Source organism: Armigeres subalbatus, chromosome 2 (genome assembly GCF_024139115.2).
Source record: "Armigeres subalbatus isolate Guangzhou_Male chromosome 2, GZ_Asu_2, whole genome shotgun sequence".
Classification (NCBI taxonomy): Eukaryota; Metazoa; Arthropoda; class Insecta; order Diptera; family Culicidae; genus Armigeres; species Armigeres subalbatus.
Window position 1 is genome coordinate 185,779,081 of NC_085140.1, and position 9,541 is coordinate 185,788,621.

A 9,541-nucleotide genomic window follows, 5' to 3' on the forward strand; every position below is an offset into this window, starting at 1 on the left:
TCAACTAATTAGAGAGCGTTTGCGTGACAATTTTATTAATTCGCGTTCATGGCGATGAATTGTTACAAAATTCTGTCTTCCTCGCTCACGACAAAAGTAAATGCGTTTCTTATTCTAAGATTTCAACGAAAATTTTTGAAATTTTTCCATTAGAATTCCAAGAAAATTGTCACTGTTTTGAGTCTAAATATTTCAATTTAAAATTTGATTTATTTATTGATGTGAATAGGTAAATAGCTACTGAATTTTGTGTAACTTTCAAACGTTGGTATAAAGCTTTTGAATATTCTTGGTTAACGTGATTTTGTGTTTCAGCAAGTATACCTATTACCACTCTAGCTAATTTGAAGAGTTAACGCAGTAGCGTCGCGGTATCACAAAAGACACGCAATGTAGTGAAGAGACATTGCGAGGGGTGCTTAAACGTATAATTCAATGTGCAGCATAACATGTCGAAATAATGTGCTAGAAATCATCACATGATCCCATTTTGGAATCTTAGTTTAAAAATGAAATGTTGAAAAATGTACATAACATTTTCAAAAATTGTAAAATTAGTGTAATATTTGCAATTATCGCACCCCTGGCAATCATTTTTAGGCGTTAGTCATCTTTGGTAACCCAAGATGGTATGAATGTGCTGTCTGTTGCCCAATATATGGGGATTCTTGCTTGGTTGGTCAGCGTAAAGGTAGAACCAAATGTTTTGCGATGTATTCATCGAAGAGGTGGAACATCGGCTTAAGTTGCAATGCTATAATGAAGAAATCATTCGCTTTATTGATCAATGTAAAGGTGTAGCCATCAGCTGATTTACAATGGTATTATTCATCGAAAAGGCGGAGCTTCGGCGGATTACCTATGCTATAGTTCATCTTTTTTTGGCAATTATGGCATTGAAAATACTTCGAATGTCCCATGTATAATTATTTTGATAGTGAACTCTTTTATTCATTAGTTATTATTTAGAAAACAATAATTTTGAAATGTTTTGTCACTTTAATTACCCACGACTAGCAGTGAGCAAACGATGTGCAATGGTCTTATTCATCAAAGGGGCGGAGCTTCGGCTAGAGTTCTGATATAATGATAAAATCATGGCTCACGCGAGTTTAGTTCCTGCTCAAATTTTATCTTGAGCGGTCGGTAGAGAACCAACATCCAGCGACAGGGACAGGCCTGACAATAGTCATCGTCGCAGCAAGAAAAACCGCAGTAGCGACGAGATTTATTGTCTTCATTGCTACTCGACGCATCGTTAATGACGCGCACAACGTTAGCTTTCGTCGTGCAACCAAATCGTCATGACGACAGCGAAGAACGAAGACTTCATACCATTATTCTTCAAGCGGCAGCTGCCCTGCGAAGATTTTTATTATTTCTTTGTGAAAATGAATTTGAAGTAACGTATGAAGATGTTATAAATGCTATCGAAACATTTATGTTACCAAAGTTCGTACTATTTCTTTATTCTAGACGTCATTATGTTTTTAACTACTCCGTCTATAATGACGTGCAATCGATTATGTGAAGTAGTGACGACGGAAATCGTCTTTTTACTTTTGGCTGCACGACTATCTTCGTGGTAGGCATGCGGCATGAAGAAACCGAATAGGTGTCGCGTCGGGCAATGTTATGACGAAGACTATATTTTTTTCGCTTTCTTCATACGACGAGAATGACTATTGTCAGCCCGGACAGGGATGATGATATTGCCGTCTCTAGAAATCAAAGAATTATCTTTTTACATACTTTCATCAATGACAAAACATTAGATGAAAACACAACATTAGATGAAAAATCGATTGATAGCTTTCCATTTTGATATTTTTTCTCTGGATTGGTAACGAAACGTGTAATAATGCTGAGCAAAATATGTATTTTTACATGCATGGTCAAGCCAAGTCCTACGTCCACTTCCGGTTATGTCACAGACAATACCCACTGTTAGTTTTTTTATAAATACGACACTAATACTACTACACTTCAAAAAATCCACACATATTTATTGGCAAAAATCCATAGATTTAACTTATAATGTATATCAGCGCACACATAACCATTCTCCACTCGAGGTACTAATAAAATATATATCTAAATAAACTTTATGTGTGGTCTCGAATTAGCAATTATTTAATTTATGTGTAGTTCTATATCGATTATATTAGGGTGGAGCTATTGCAGAAATGTATAACGACGACACATATATCTTATATAGATGTTTTTGGCAGTGTACAGTATATGACAGTTTTTATCGTACCAATACTTTCAAAGCTTTGTGTTGGTACTCAACCCACTTTTACCTTAACGTCCACGCTTCATGTCTGTGAAGGGCCACTGGTAAAAATAGAGTTTTATACAGACCAAATTTCCGTCTACTTGAACCTAAGCTGGTTACGTAATCCGTAGAAGGCCCTATTGCTATTATACATAATTCCAATTTAGCGATGGTGGTCTGATTCGCGCGAAAAGGCTTGGCCGTTACCTTTTCCCCTATCACATATTTGCCCTATTGAAGCCCCCATTACACCCCCACCATGGCCTGTCATGTCCTTGCTTACATCTGGTGTTGATTAGCGGAACTATCCTATGCTGTTGGTTGGGTCAAGTTTTAATGAATCAATAATATTCAAGGCATATACAACAACAAACGAATAGTAAAACCACGAAAATCTCAACAATTTTGGACAGATCAACACATCACTGGTTAATCAACTACAATTATTATTATTTATTCAGACTAATTCCGAAGTGGCCTGTGCGGTATATAAGAGTCTTCTCCATTCGGCTCGGTCCATGGCTACACGTCGCCAACCACGCAGTCTACGGAGGGTCCGCAAGTCATCTTCCACCTGATCGATCCACCTTGCCCGCTGCGCACCTCGTCTTCTTGTGTCCGTCGGATCGTTGTCGAGAACCAATTTCACCGGGTTACTGTCCGACATTGTTGACAAAATTTTCCTTGTTCCAAGTGATCTCATACACGTTAGTAGTTTTTCTTACAGGACATTTTCAACACAATTCCCCTTGCGGGATGAGTGGACATCTGGCTATTAGGAGAGAAGTATGTCAGACAGCACTGTTTGTTACACTGACGGCTCCCTCCTCGAAGGTAGAGCAGGTGCAGGCGTCTATTCGCGTGAGCTGAGATTGGAACAGTCACATTCACTAGGTAAACACTACACTGTCTTTCAAGCGGAAATAGTAGCCATCATGTTTTTTTTTTTCTTCCTAAACAATGGAGGGGGAATCTGCTCAACAGACATCCTGGGTTGACCAGGAAGTGCTGGGTTAGGGGCCACCTCCAATGAGGGAGGCAGGACTGCATCCCCGACCAGCTAAACCGTTTCCATTGCCGCCAAGCCCATCGTCCCTTCGGTACAACCAGAAAGTAATGCTTCAAAGGGGGGCCAGTGCACAACGCACCCTCGAGGGTGCTACGTGTCCTTGCAGCACCGAACATCGTGACTCGCTGTTTTAGAAGAACATCATGGTATCGTGCCAGCGCATTGCCGGCTTTCCAGGTGGCCTTACCATGCCCTATGTCTTCGGAAGGTGGGAAGGGTCGACTTCACGCCTGCTTCTTTCTGCACGGCTGGTGTCAAGAATGATTATGCCGCGTGCACCCCAAATTGACCTTTCTGCGATAGGGCCTATTCGCCAGCACACAGAGGGACTTGCCGACGCGGTGCCTACGCCTGCCCCAGCCTTGACGAGGACCCCTTTCTGTCCTCGGGCTCGGAACCCGCCCGGTTGACCGACGCCGCGAAAGCGACGATACCATGTTGTTTTTCACGCGGCCACTTGTTCGATAAAAGGATCGAGTTCGACCACAGGGCACCGGTATGACCCATGAAGCCGACTCCGAACCCTTGGACCACCTCTTATTTGCGCCTGAACTAGCCATCCCTCGAGTCCACGCGCCACCTTCTGTGTAGCTCCGAGACGATTTGGACGATAGCCGATAAAACGGCGTTCCAGCCAACTTCATCTTTACACATCCTCCGAACTAGGTTGTCCGGGGTAGTGTCCAGACCACATGTGGCAAGCATCCCGGATAAAAAATATGATTAAAATATCATAAATTTTAATGTTACATCACCAATTAAAACATAATAATTACCATTGAATGTAATGAAATTTTAACAACTGAATCACATCAGAGACAATGGTTTTCCACGATAAAGTGAATGGTAAATGGGACTTTTACAATAAAAAAGGGGGGTTGTTATGTATCTTTACAATAAAAAAATCGAAAATTTTTCATACAAAATTCAGAGCAAAACAATTGATTTAACGGTTCTTTAATGGGATGATTTCGAAGGCCAAAACAATAGAAAACAATGTGTTTCAAATGTTTTTCTCGCATTCTTTCTAGGGTTTCACAGTAAAAATACTATGGGATTTTTAATAGATTTTTTGTCAATCTTGACTTTAATATTACAATAAAATTATAATTCCATTTTATGTTGTTCGATTTGTTTTAATGGTACTATTTTATTTAGTTTTAATTAAGTTTTAAACTTTATTTGCAATCAGTCATTTTAAATTTCGTTTCATTTAATATATTAAAATATATTAATTTTTAAGATAAGTCTACTTCAATTTTGATTAAGTTCAATTTAACTTTAATTTAGTTTCAATTTAATTTTAATACAATTTGATTTTTGTTTCAAAATGATTTCAATTTGATTTTAGTTCATTTTTAGTTCGAATTTAAATTAGATGCCATTTAATTTAAATTTGAATGGTATTGTTCAGTGTGTTACTGCTATTCAGACCGGGATGTATAAACGTAGATTTCAGTCGCCGACGATGCAACCGGCTATACTCACTGAAGACGCTGTAACTGATGCTGCTCGCATTTGTTTTTCTGTGGAAGACGGAAATTATAAAATCATGTCAGGTTTTTACAAAAAGTATAAGCCGAGAAGAAAAAGAAAAGTTACCTGTTTAATTTTTTATTGTATCCCGTTGGTGATGTAGCTCGATGATAGTCACCGAACGATCTTGAATCATCAGTGATGGTGGCAAGCTGCAGTGTTTTATCATTAACTCAATTTCTGAAAAGAAACAAGGATACATGCTAACACAAATTTTGCGAACTGCTTCGGCGGTGTAAATCAAGGGACCCCTTCCTAAAGGTCTTTCACGTAAATAAATTAATGTTATTTAGATTTCTAATACTTTTTCATGCTTAATGATATGTATAAGAAAAAACTTATACATTGCACTAGGCACATACATTCCAAACTTATACTTTTCATTAACTTATGAATGTTATTAGCTTCTTGGTGTGGGATCATTCATTAGATGACATAATGAAATGTATTGATATTTTCGAATATGTTGCTGCTTATAAGGTTTTAATTTATAAGTTTTTTTTCTTTAAGTGTTGAAAGATTTCTCCCACATCAAAGTGGTCCGGTATCATGATAATAACACTATAAATACTCACCACGGTACAGCGGCCAATGATCCGCTGTCGCTTGCTCGCAGAATCAGTATTTAAATAAATAAAAGGAACACTTCGTTTACTTCGTCTTTCCACATATCACAAACAAAATTGTACACGGTCATCTAAATCAAGTCATTCTCCAAGTAAAATTATAAGTGAAAGATTTTGTTCCTTTGAAATTTTTAAATTTAAATTGATCAGAACATGAATATTTCAAGACCTGCAATTAAAATATATACAGTGATCGTTCGCTAATTGGGGCACGACCTCACCCCAACTAGCAAATGCCGTTCGCTAATTGGGGCATTTTGACAAGCGTCAATGTTGTTTACTTTTTGCATTGAACAAAGGAAAATTTTACGCGCCAGAAAATATCGATCCCGCCAAACACGGAAACAAAACGTCAACGCATTTTTGACATCATATTCTGACGTTTAGCTGCTTTTTAATTGGGTTTCGCCCCAATTAACGAACCCCAACTAAAAAGCGCCCCAACTAGAAAAAACCCCAATTAGCAAACGTTCACTGTATCTGAAAATCGGTAGAACGTTTTTTCATGTAATAATGAAAGTTATTGTTATTTTATTGTTTTCAATTGTTATTTCATCAACATAATGGATCAATGAAATATTCTAAAATTTTATTTTTATTTCCCTTAAAACGGATTATCTGATCACCGAGATGGAATACCTTTATAGTTTGTTTAATTTTTGGATGAGCAATATAAAACATAAGCGAACAACTAAAATATTATAGAATGTATCGGTCACATTTAAATGTATTGTACTTTTAAAGTAAGTACAATACAAGATTTTTACAACCGTTGAAAATCTACAATAAAAGTACAATTGATTGTATTATTTACCACATAACCAATTGTATTCCAATGGAACATACCATACAAGGTACTGTAAATTTTTATCCGGGATGTGGTCACGCATTGTGCGAAAACGCGGGCACACGAACAACACGTGTTCCGCCGTTTCCTCTAAACCAACGCACACCGGACACTCGGGCGAGGCCGAGTGTCCGAACCGGTGTAGGTACTGTCTGAAGCAACCATGGCCTGTAAGGACCTGGGTCAGGTGGAAAGTGATTTCCCCATGGCGCCTCTTGACCCACGTACCTATCTCCGGTATCAACCTATGTGTCCATCTACCCTTAGTGGAACTGTCCCACGCACGCTGCCATTTTGACCATTGAGGCCAACCTGACAGTCCTGCGGATGCCTCTCGTGCCGCGCATTTCAAAGCACTCTATGTCTTCACCGATAACGATGTCAATAGGCATCATACCGGTGATGACGCAGAGTGCATCGTGCGACACGGTACGGTACGCGCTCGCAACTCTTAGGCACATGAGCCTATACGTACTTTCTAACTTCGTTCTGTAGCAGTTAATACGCAGGGCCGTGCCCCAAGCTGGCCCCCATACCTCAGTATGGACAGAGCAACGCTAGCCAGAAGCTTGCGCTTGCTGGCATAAACCGCAGAGCTATTGGACATCATCCGGGACAATGCCACTATAGCTGTGGAGGCACGCTTGCAGGCGTAATTGACGTGGCTACCAAAGGTGAGCTTATCGTCGATTATTACCCCCAAAAGTTTGATTGAGCGTTCAGAGGTGATCGTGCAGTTGCCTGCCCTTATCACCGCTTGCTGCTCCGACTTTCGGTTGTTAACAACAACCACCTCAGTCTTGTGGTGAGCCAGTTCTAACTTCCTGGAACTCATCCACTCCTCCACAATTGCGATCGAGTGGGCTGCAGTCAACTCCACCTCTTCGATCGATTCGCCGTAGACCTCCAGCGTAATATCGTCAGCGAAGCCGACGATTACCACGCCCACCAGGAACTTCAACCTCAAGACACCGTCGTACATGACGTTCCATAACACCGGACCCAGTATGGAACCTTGCGGAACCCCTGAGGTTATGTCAACGCACTTCCGACCCGCCTCCGTGTCGTATACCAGTACTCGATTCTGGAAGTAGCTTCCGAGAATCTTGTACAGGTACTCGGGAATTCCAAGACGCAGGAGCGTATCTGCAATAGCTGCCCAACTGGCACTATTGAAAGCATTCCTCACGTCGAGAGTCACTACTGCACAATAGCGAACTCCCCTCCTCTTACGCTGGATAGCTATCTCCGCGGATTTGGTAACCGACAAGATAGCGTCTACGGTCGACTTACCCTTTCGGAAGCCAAACTGGTTACTCGATAGACCATCCGCACCCTCCGTGCGTATCAACAACCTGTTGAGGATGATCTTCTCGTGCACCTTCCCCGCCGTATCAAGCAGGCATATTGGTCTATATGCCGACGAACCCCCAGTGGTTTTCCCGCCTTTGGCAATGGGACCAAGCTCTGCCTTTTCCATGCTTCAGGGAAGACTCCTCGTCCAGGCATCTCTGCATGACAGATCTGAACATCTCGGGAGCCTCGGCAATGGCCGCTTTGATGGCCAGGTTCGGAATACCATCCGGTCCTGGCGCCTTACCTACACTAAGGGACTGTGCAAACCCCGCAAGTTCCGCCACAGTTACTCTTCCCTCGTCGGCCACCCTGGCTCCTGGCAGGTCCACAAAGGGAGGCCAGGGGCTTGGGTCGTGACGTGGGAAGAGCCCCGCGATGATCCTCTCCAGCATCTCTGGAGACCGCTCTGTAGGGGCCATCGCCCCACGTGTCTTGGCCATTACGACCCTATAGGCGTCACCCCATGGATTCGCGTTGGCACTTTGACACAGGCCCTCGAATCAGGCTGTTTTGCTCGATATAATCTCAGTCTTCAGAGCGGCTCTAGTAGCCACGAACGCCACCCGTCGTTCAGCACGCTCCTCTTCTGTGCGTGCTCGCTGCATTCGCCTCCGTGCCCGAAAGCGGGGGCGGCGCAGGTTCGCAATTGCTTGAGTCCACCAGTAAGCCGGTGACCTCTCATTCCTAGGCATGGTGGCATCGCATGCACGCGAGAGTACTGTTACCAGCTGCTCGCCGCTCAGTCACGCACCTCGTCGTCGAAGTATGATGTCTTCCACCTACAAGGGCTAGGCCTCGCCCCTTCTTCCGTCCGCTGAATGCTGGTCGTATAGTCGATACTGTAGCGAACCGCCAGGTGGTCGCTGTGAGTGTAGCCATCATCTACCCTCCAGTTCGAACTACTCGTTTGGCCAGGGCTCCAGAACGTAACGTCGATAATCGACTCGGCACCGTTCCAGCTGTAGGTATTTTTGGTACCGACATTAGCCAAGTCTACATCCAACATGGCCAGTGATTCCAGCAGGATCTGCCCCCGTTGATTCGTGGATCGGCTTCCCCATTCCACGGCCCAAGCGTTGAAGTCCCCCGCTATCACCACCGGCCTACGCCCCATCAAGTTAGCCGTCAAACAATCTAGCATTCGACCGAACTGCTCGATCGACCATCGAGGAGGCGCATAGCAGCTGCAGAAGAAGACCCCGTTGATTTTGGCAATGACGAAGCCCTCGTGTGTCGAAGACACCAACTCTTGACTCAATTAGCCATCATGTGTGGAGTGCAATCTGCACTACAGCAACAGATTATGGGCAAAATCATATATTTCTGTTCAGCAAGGATGTTATCGATCATTTAGGAATTCGCGTTCGATCATTTAGTAGTTTGTCAATAAGTCTTTACAGAAGCTGAATTTCAAAATGTTTTGTATGGTGGACTTCTAGTGCGAAGGTTTTTCTGCAACTCTGCTTTATGGTTCGTTGTTTGAATTCCACTAGTAACGGAGTTAACGGAGTTATAATTATAACTATAGTTTCAGTAACTTAGACTAAATGATAACAAAATTCCAATCAGTTACTGTAACTAGCGCTATAACTCCGTTATTAGTTGAATTCTAACAACGAACCATTAGGCAGAGTCGTAGAAAAACCTTCGCACTAGAAGTCCACCATACCACATATTTGAAATTCGGCTTCTGTAAAGAGTTATTGACAAACTACTAAATGATCGAACGCGAATTCCTAAATGATCGATAACATCCTTGCTGTTCAGATAGCCAAGCAGCTATTAAAGCTCTCGCTTCGGCCAACTCATGGTCGAAGTTAGTAATCGCA

General features: G+C 42.3%; 1 long non-coding RNA gene across 1 annotated transcript; it reads right to left on the minus strand.

Annotated features, from left to right (window-relative positions):
- Positions 1–4,758: 4,758 nt before the first annotated feature.
- On the minus strand, positions 4,759–5,540 carry LOC134215619 (uncharacterized). Its single transcript, XR_009980242.1, has 3 exons — positions 5,459–5,540; positions 4,950–5,063; positions 4,759–4,873 (listed from the first exon to the last, which is right to left on the minus strand). It is a non-coding gene; the product is annotated as an uncharacterized LOC134215619 (long non-coding RNA).
- Positions 5,541–9,541: the final 4,001 nt, after the last annotated feature.